General features: G+C 45.6%; 1 protein-coding gene across 1 annotated transcript in view; it reads right to left on the reverse strand.

Annotated features, from left to right (window-relative positions):
- Positions 1-6,080, reverse strand: part of LOC126481581 (UDP-glycosyltransferase UGT5-like) — a 118,672-nt gene extending 112,592 nt beyond the window's left edge. Inside the window, exon 1 of the mRNA XM_050105441.1 lies at positions 6,043-6,080. The gene's annotated coding sequence lies outside the window, so the exon portion shown is untranslated. The remainder of the gene's footprint in view (positions 1-6,042) is intronic.
- Positions 6,081-8,827: the final 2,747 nt, after the last annotated feature.

The following is an 8,827-nucleotide window of genomic DNA, read 5'->3' on the forward strand; positions in this document are numbered from 1 at the left end:
CCTCCCAGGGAGTGGCCAAGGGGGAAAGGGCAGGAGAACCAGAACTAGAAACGGTACCTTTTCTTTTGAAAGACTCGGCCGCAGAGCGACCTGATACGTGTTGACGTTTCATCTGCGAAACGTCCGCCCCGATACCACCCACTCCGATCAGGGGCTCTCCCCATGGGCGCCACCCAGCCTCAGCAAGGGCCACCTGGCAGGATGACCGTTTCCGGGAGTCCTGATGCCCCAAGGAGACGGGCATCTACTCCTTGGCCGACGTGGGGAGGGTGCAGCTCAGGTATCGGCAGTACGATCCCTGTGTTGTCAGGGGGCTACAACCTGGAGGGTACATGACGACCCCACCACAACGGGCTGGCTACCGTGCTGGATTTCTGGTGCCATGGAAAGTCCATCATGATCGCTGGTGCAGATGGGGACGCACTATGGGTGTAACTGGTACAACCCATCAGGCGTTTAGGCCCAATTTGAGGAATTGTGGGTATGGTTACAACGCCGGTACAATGCTGAGTGCCAAGGTGTTAGTGCACTTAGGACCAGTGGTACACCACGTAAGGTGTCCTTCCCCAAAAGGCTCGTACTTCTGTAGAATTTTGAAAAATGGAGGTCAAACCCCAAGGGGGACTATCACATGGAAGGCCGAAACGGTTGAAACTCCTTTTAGTCGCCTCTTACGACAGGCAGGAATACCTCGGGCGTATTCTTACCCCGGACCCGCAGGGGGGGGGGGGGGGACAGGAGCGTTGCTGCTTCTGTCCTCGACGAGAACAGCCACTCTATCCTTAGCGCTGTCTCCACTGTCATCCTTCCTGCATGGGCGGCAGCCCCTTAATGGAATTGTGCCCATTACATTAATATTAGTTTCTTGCAAGCAGATGCATAAAGGTGTCTCCTGGGCCAAGAGATTTAATTCTTCCAAATGTGATCGGTATCCACTTAAGTTCCACTGTAACACTAAAGTCCCTTTGGGAGCCATTATCAGTGGTTGTCCTTGTCCTCCCTCTCGTTGGTGATTTACCCGAGTCCTAAGGGGCAACGTTAGACAGTGTCTGGCTCTCCAGTTCCTCTGCTTGTATATCAAAATTCTCTAACGTCCTCGCCGATCCGAAGGTTTAGCTGCCGCTTTAGAACGACTTTCTGTTTACGTTTTCCACACTTGAGGGAGCATATGCTTGTACGAAAAAAAAAAAATGGTTCTGAGCACTATGGGACTTAACATCTGTGGTCATCAGTCCCCTAGAACTTAGAACTACTTAAACCTAACTAACCTAAGGACATCACACACATCCATGCCCGAGGCAGGATTCGAACCTGCGACCGTAGCAGTCGCGCGGTTCCGGACTGAGCGCCTGAACCGCTAGACCACAACGGCCGGCTGCTTGTATGAGCACAGAGGAAGCCTCCTGATGCTGTGCAGCAGTATGTGGTTGAGATTCCACGTCCGTCGTCGACGGCTTCCAAATGATGTTCGGCTCGAGAACAATTTTTCTCCGTAATTAAACTGACAAATCCATGTACTCTTACTTTAATCTGTGATCTAGGTTTATGTGGGGGTACCACACCGAGACTGGTTTCTTAAGGGCTGATGAAAAACAAGTAGCGACATATGAAGTTGCGTCTGAAGTTTTTTAGCTTCACTATAGGCTACTTATCTCTTAGCTTTCAGTTCAAATTTTTCTTTCCTCGTTATAAATCCATTTCCTGCTATATACTGTGTGATCCACAGATTAGTTTATACACTTCGAAGGAAATGTACAGTGATCTGATAAGTGAGCTGAGCCTCCACAATTTTCACACATAGCTCTCCAATTACATGCCATAGTGGTATGAATGTAGCTACGTGATTTGAAGTATCGCATTGTGTTGCGAACGAACTATCGAATCTTAAGACGGATAATCCTGCAAAAATATGTTCAGGTAATTTTGGAGCCTTGAAAGTTAGAATAAAGGTGGCAGCTTTCTCCATCTGACTTCATGTACTCTCAGTTCTGCATTCCCATGACGAATATATTTTTCCACTCTTCACGTAACCCTTCAGCGTCCATCTCCATGATACCTAAGCAGGTAATCACATATTTACAGAAATTAAGGGCGTTATGCAACTCAGCTCTAACACGGTAGTCACCTAGGACCATGCATCCCTTAGTGTTAGATACTTGGTTTGACGTGGCAGTTTCTGCTAGACGAGTTCGACTACGAAGTCGTTCGACACTGATTTAGAAATACCCACCAATGTGAATGGAACCTTCTCAAAGATTCCCTCTGCTCTCTTCATTACAATTAAAATGCTATAACCGATTTGTGTCGCGGTACTAAAATGGTTCAAATGGCTCTGAGCACTATGGGACTTAACTTCTAAGGTCATTAGTCCCCTAGAACTTAGAACTACTTAAACCTAACTAACCTAAGGACATCACACACATCCACGCCCGAGGCAGGATTCGAACCTGCGACCGTAGCGGCCGCGCGGTTCCCGACTGTAGCGCCTTTAACCGCTTGGCCACCACGGCCGGCTGTCGCGGTACTGTAATAAGACAGTACTCCTCAGGCAGACTGACGTACTGAGCTCTTCGCTAGGTGGGTGTACGTGCTACCTAACGGTATACCAGTCCCTTCAGGAGTAGATGTGAATGTAGGTAGCTCCAAAGGGATCGCACGAGGCGTTAGGAAAACAAATGACGACCCAGACAGCATCCTGTGTTCCTGATCGAGTCTTCTAGAACTGTGACAGGCAGGTGCACAAGAGATTGCCCGCTAGAGACACCTCAACAGCCATTCATCTCATCAGCATATAGCACATATTGAGGTTGAGCTCTGTCTTTTAGAGGTGTGCACCTTCCTCGCACTCCAGGCTGTACAGCCAGAACGCTCCTGTTCTCCGAAACGACGTTCCACCTCCACCCCGTCCCTGAAGTACATCAAGAGTTTGCAGTTGGTCTGGCAGCGCTGGCCAGTCTCCACTCAGAAAACGTGGGGTCGTCATATCCGTAATCAACCACTGCTGGAGGAGCTCCCTGGGAAAACACTTCTATCCATATTAGCCGCAAATTTTTAGAAACAAGACTAAACTTGATAGCCCAAGTAAAACCGGCTGCGTTTACATGGAAGCTAAAATCGATTGCGGAGTTCGAAAACCGGCAACCAGAAGCGAATTTTCAAAATCGATTTTGAAGTGTTTACGTGACTAACCGGAAGCGGTTTTGGGAAATCTGTTTTCGAAATCCGCTCTGGGAGCTCCATGTAAACGGTAATTGTAGTGGTAGTGGGTGAATGGTTTGAATAAACCATACATCTTTTTGACACAGAATCCGCATAAATAAAAGTGGGGTTCCCATTTGAAAATTACGAACTTGACCCCGTCCACACAGGAGGGGTGGTTAGGTGACCAGTTATAGTACAGACAGATGCCCCTTTATTGATACTACCTCTTCACCTACAACTTTTTGCGTACGATGCGTCTTTTTCGAGGTATATAATTGTCTCAAGTTAGAACAAACACCCTCTATAATGAAACAAACTTTCCTTGACTGTCACTGCTTCTTTAGGGAAGCCTAAGTTTTCTGTTACTGGCAAGACTAACAAACGCCCTCGTGGACTACCTGAGTCCCAACAGTGGGCACAGTTTTCACATTTCCTTGATCGCTGTTTACAGTTTCAGTGTTTTACTCTCCATCGGGATTCGCGTTCTCTGCCTCTTTCAGCTTCAAGAAGTTAGTTTGTACATTGTGACGGTTCGGGGTTATAGATGGCCACAAATATAATGGCACGCTTGACAAACATATGATCAGTCGTTTTGTGTAAGCATGCACACATTCGCTCTCTTCCGCACAGGCCAAGAATTTTACAAATATCAGTTTCTTTCGTTTATGTGGAGCTCGAGAGAAGCCATTTTGCTAGTTTGGACGGCTTTGCGTATTTTGATGCGGAAAAGAAAGAAAAAGCCAAGAAGGGAAGATGATATGGTGGATCAAGACTGATTAATAAATCGAAAAACTACCATTAAGGTGCTATGAGCTGGAGATATAGCCACATTATTGGTATAATTATTTCAGAATCAATAGAGAAACATTTGGGGTCGACAGAAGCGTCCGATCCAACGCGTCGGCTTTGACCCGTGACATAAGGGTGTTGTGTGTGACGTCATGACGGCGCGGAGTTTGGTTTGAGTGTGGCTGTCTCCAGTTCTGTTTTATCTTATTTTATTTACTTTTCTGATCTGTTCGTTCTATCTCGTAAGATTTTATTTAAAAACAAAGACAAAAAACACTGATCAGCTACTGAAGCATCTTTATCTTCTATGGGCTGCAGGGGCTACGACCCCTGGGGAGGTGGGTGGGTATTCATGCATGGCTGTCTTCACTTACACGTTGTAGCTACGCAAGGCGTCTAAATTCGTTTATATTTAGTTTGCCCCCCACCCAAAACGCACAATTTCCCGCGCTTGTCCCGTTAGTGTCATTAGGCTTCTTGTGGAAAGTGTGTGTGTTTTTGTTTCCGCCATATTTGTGACGTCATGGGTCAAAGCAGACGGGTGGGAACGGACGCTTCCGTATTTCCAACATTTGGACCTCCTATTACTCGCAACAACTGGGATAAAAAATTAAGATTTAATAATGAGAAAAACTAATACTACAACAAATATTGAAAAATATAGCGATTTTTCGCGCTAAAGTGGTTGTGAAGGTTCAAATATGCACCTATATCCAACTACAATACGCCAGTGTTTACTTGGGCACTTCATCTCTTCCTTCGATTTTCCCCCCTCCTGTAATTGGTACTGCGAGAATTTACTGTTTCAATAATGCTAAGTTTGACAGTCAGTTGCTTCCCATTCAGTTAAAAAACATGTGTACAACATCCCACTTTGCCTTCCTTTGACAGGCTTTCGACTCTGTTGTTGAAACGAGGCTTTCTTTCGTTTATTTTAATAAACTTGTCCAGCTATTTGCTATTGATTTGCCTCGTTTTACTCGAAATAAGGCCGCTATGGTTACCCCACAACTGAGGTTTGCTTGTACAAGCTAGGAATGGGAAGGACTGACAGGTTACACCGATACCGGTATTTCAGTTCTGAATATCTTTTTGGTATTTCTTTGGTGTAGGTGTGTAACAGGTTATTTTCATTTTTAACTAATAACCGGGAAAATTACGGCATTCCAATTTACCACAGCAGTGGCGCTAAAATTGTTTTTAAATAAAACTTTTTTCAAATAAAACGACTAAGTTTATTCATAATATTTCTATTGCCTTGAAATATTTGAGTATTATAGATTGGGAAAAAACTATCAGCACCGTTTCAATAACAACGCCTTCGGTTACAAACCAGCAGCAAACACGAAATAACAATCGGTGGTGTGTTGCAGAGATGATTATGTACCTGTTGCCGTGTGGCGCAGCCTAATAGAGAGTATGCATGGACAAGTGTGTTCAAGACGTGCCCCCAACTGAACTATAAGATAGTTTCTTCTCGCTGTCGTCCTCTGACATCAGACGTATTTCAGAATAACATCCGTGGTTTGGAATTATTTTACGAAGTACGGTAGCAGTGGAGCACAATGCTCCCTTTGCTTTAAAAGATTGAAGACTGGGGAGGGCACAACAAACTTGCGGCATAATACAAGGCAATTCTTGCTGTAGGCCAGAGACAGATTTCTGCTGCAGCCTCACCGATCTATCGTGATCTGCTACTCAGTCAGCTTTACTAGAATTTTTCGATCTTTGTTCGAAGCCTGTGTTTATAGCTGAAAGTAACAGCAATAAAAAACCGAAATACTCGGACCCTTTAAACGCTATCATTTACCTGAAATCATCTGACTGGAACCCGGATAATGTGGTGTAAGACGGGCACATGCATTCTTTCAAGGGGCACATGCAACTGTCTCTTACTGTTTGTGTCAAAAATTCGATTAACAATGTAACAATTGTTAGTCACAAAGCAGTAACAACTCTTAACTCTTTCCTTAATAATTAACAATACAAGTTCCTCTTACACTGGCAGCCAACAGATACCGGGTGTAGCGCGTCTCTCAGTACGGCACTTACCTTGTCCACTGCTGCCGCTGGAGTGCGACTCGTGGCCGTGGCCGCTGCAAAACAAGTACTGATTTGCGTACAGCAGCGCACGGCCCATGTGGCGTTGATGACGTCACGCGTGATTCCTGGCCCCACCCCACACTAAACGCTGATCGGCGGCAGGTTCGACTGTTGACTAAACCAATTGTTTAAAAACTGCATCTCACTTTGTAGGTTAGAAATATCTGTCGGAGGAGCGTAATGCACTGCACCAGTCATCAACATCCAACCGCATTCGTTATGTTCTTCAGCATAACGCTGTTTGTTTCACGTTTTGTGCTAAGATCGAAACTACAATATCACACTTATTTCCTACGTGTATACATTTATTCACTACGAACAGCAGTGGTGAACCATTGTTACTGCTACGGGCTCAAATGGAAGGAGGAAAAATAGCTTTGCATAGATAATTTCCACGTGTTCTAGTTGCAGTTAGCTTAGTGATAATAAGTGCTTTACGTGTCGAAAAATATCGAGGCATAAAGTAACATGTAACGTCATGGCCGTACGGTTATGACGCAACGGTTGATAGATTCGGTGGTGTGGGAGTCAATCCGTTGAATATATGCACGTTTCGAGCAGTTTTCACCCTCAGGCTTCTTCATGAAGGGTATGTAGGAGGAAGCACTATAGCGGCTGACTCGTGTAGTAACATACGCTCTCAGAACTTTTAACAGTAAACCATACCGTGGTACAGAACGCCTCTCTTGCAGCGTTCGCCAGTGGAGTTGGCTGAGCATCTGCGTGATGCTTTCGTGCTTACTAAATGAACCTGCAACGAAATGCTCTGTTCTGGATTTTCTCTATTTTCTCTGTCAATTCTACATAGTACGGATCCCATACTGACGAGCAATATTCAAGTATCTGTCGACAAAGAGTTTTGTACGATGCCTCCTTTTTTGACGGAGTGCATTTTCTGAGGATTCTTCCAATGAAAATCTATCACCTGTCTTACTTGCAATTAATTTAATTGCCGTGCCACTTGTTAAATCATTCCGTGCGCAACTCCTAGATACTTTATGGATGTGACTGCTTCCAGTGATCGTTGTGCTATCGTGTAATCATACAATAATAGATCTTTTTGTCTACGTGTGCGCTGTACGCTACCTTTGTTTATGTAGAGGGTCAATTGCCACTCCCTGCACCTGGCGTAGATTCTCTGCAGGTCTTCCTGCATTTCGCAAGCGTTGCAGCTTCTCTGTACAGAACAGCATCACCCACGATACTTCCGAAGTTGTCTGTTAGGTCATTTATATATACTGTGAAAAGTAAGGGTCTTATTACACTCCCTTGGGGTACGCCCAAAGTTACTCTTACGTCTGAAGATCTCTCCCCTCTGGGAATGACATGGTGTGTTCGGTTTTCTAGAAACTCCTAAATAGAATCACACAGCCGATGTGATATTCCGTAAGCTCCTATTTGGTTCATTGTGTGGCAGTGTGATTCTTTAAGCGTGTAAGACAAGGAAAACTACATTACTCTGAGAGGTGCTATATGTTAGTTTTTTTGATCTTGTGGACGAACAGAGCGAGATGGGTTTCAAACGTTGTATCTGGAACTCATATTGAGTCTCACAGAGGAGATTTCACAATACACGAGCATGAAACATGTTCCAAAATTCGAGATCGGCCCGGAGTCAGTGACATATACAGATGAGCCAAAACATCATAACTACCTGCTCAATAGCTTGTACGTCCGTCTTTGTAACGAAATACATTTCTGAGTCTGCGTATCAGTGATCTGACAGTTAGTTGGTAGGTTTGTGGAGGTATGTGGCATTAGATGTTTACGCATAGGTCATGTAATTCGCTGAAACAACGCGCCGGTGATTTGCGTTCGTGGTAATGGCGCCCAGTAGCAATCTAGATGGGTTCCATAGGATTTACCTAAGGTGAATTTGTTTGCCGAGACATCAACGTGAGTTCTCCATGATGCTCCTCAATGCTAGTCACTGTTATGGCTCCGAGACGCCGACAACCTTATACTGCTGAAACATGACATTGCCATCGGGGAAGACATAAAGCAGGAAGGTGGTTCGCAGCTGTCAGCGTGTCTTCGATTACTACCACAGGTTCCAAGCAAGCGCAGGAGAATGTCTCCCATAGCGTAATACTGCTCCCACCAGCCTGCGGCCGTGGCCCGTTGCACGTTTCGAGCCGCCGTTCACCTCGATGACGGCGTTTATGGAGACGACCATCGACCTAGAGTAGCAAAGATGTGATTCACCCGATGAGCCGACACGTTTCCATTGATCAACAGTCGAACCCCAATGGCCCACTGCTAACTGCACTCGTAACTTACAATGTCGTTGGGTCAACGTTTGAAAGCGCGGGGATGGTCTGCTGCGGCGCTCCATGTTCAACAATGTATGATGAACGGTGTGCTCCGAAACGCTTGTGCGAGCACCGGCATTGTGCTCTTTCCTCAAAGATGCCACAGATCACCATCTATCCCACTTTGCAAAGCAGACTAGCCTCAGGACTCCACGTCCTGTGACGACTCGTGCATGTCCAACCATTTAGCGCCTGGTGGTAGTTTCATTGTCCCTATAACTCTTTCCGCAGACTCTCACGACAGTAGCACGTGAAAGTTCGACCACCTTCGCCGTTCCCGAGTTATTCGTTCGCGGGTTCTGTGTAACAATAATCTGCCCTTTGTCAAAGTCGTTTATCTCAATCGATTTCCCCAGCTGCAGCCCATAATCTTCCCTAGTGTGGTTCCCCATCCGTGTCTGCTCCGCTTACATACTTTTCTT

The sequence above is a fragment of the Schistocerca serialis genome, chromosome 5 (assembly GCF_023864345.2).
Source record: "Schistocerca serialis cubense isolate TAMUIC-IGC-003099 chromosome 5, iqSchSeri2.2, whole genome shotgun sequence".
Lineage (NCBI taxonomy): Eukaryota > Metazoa > Arthropoda > Insecta > Orthoptera > Acrididae > Schistocerca > Schistocerca serialis.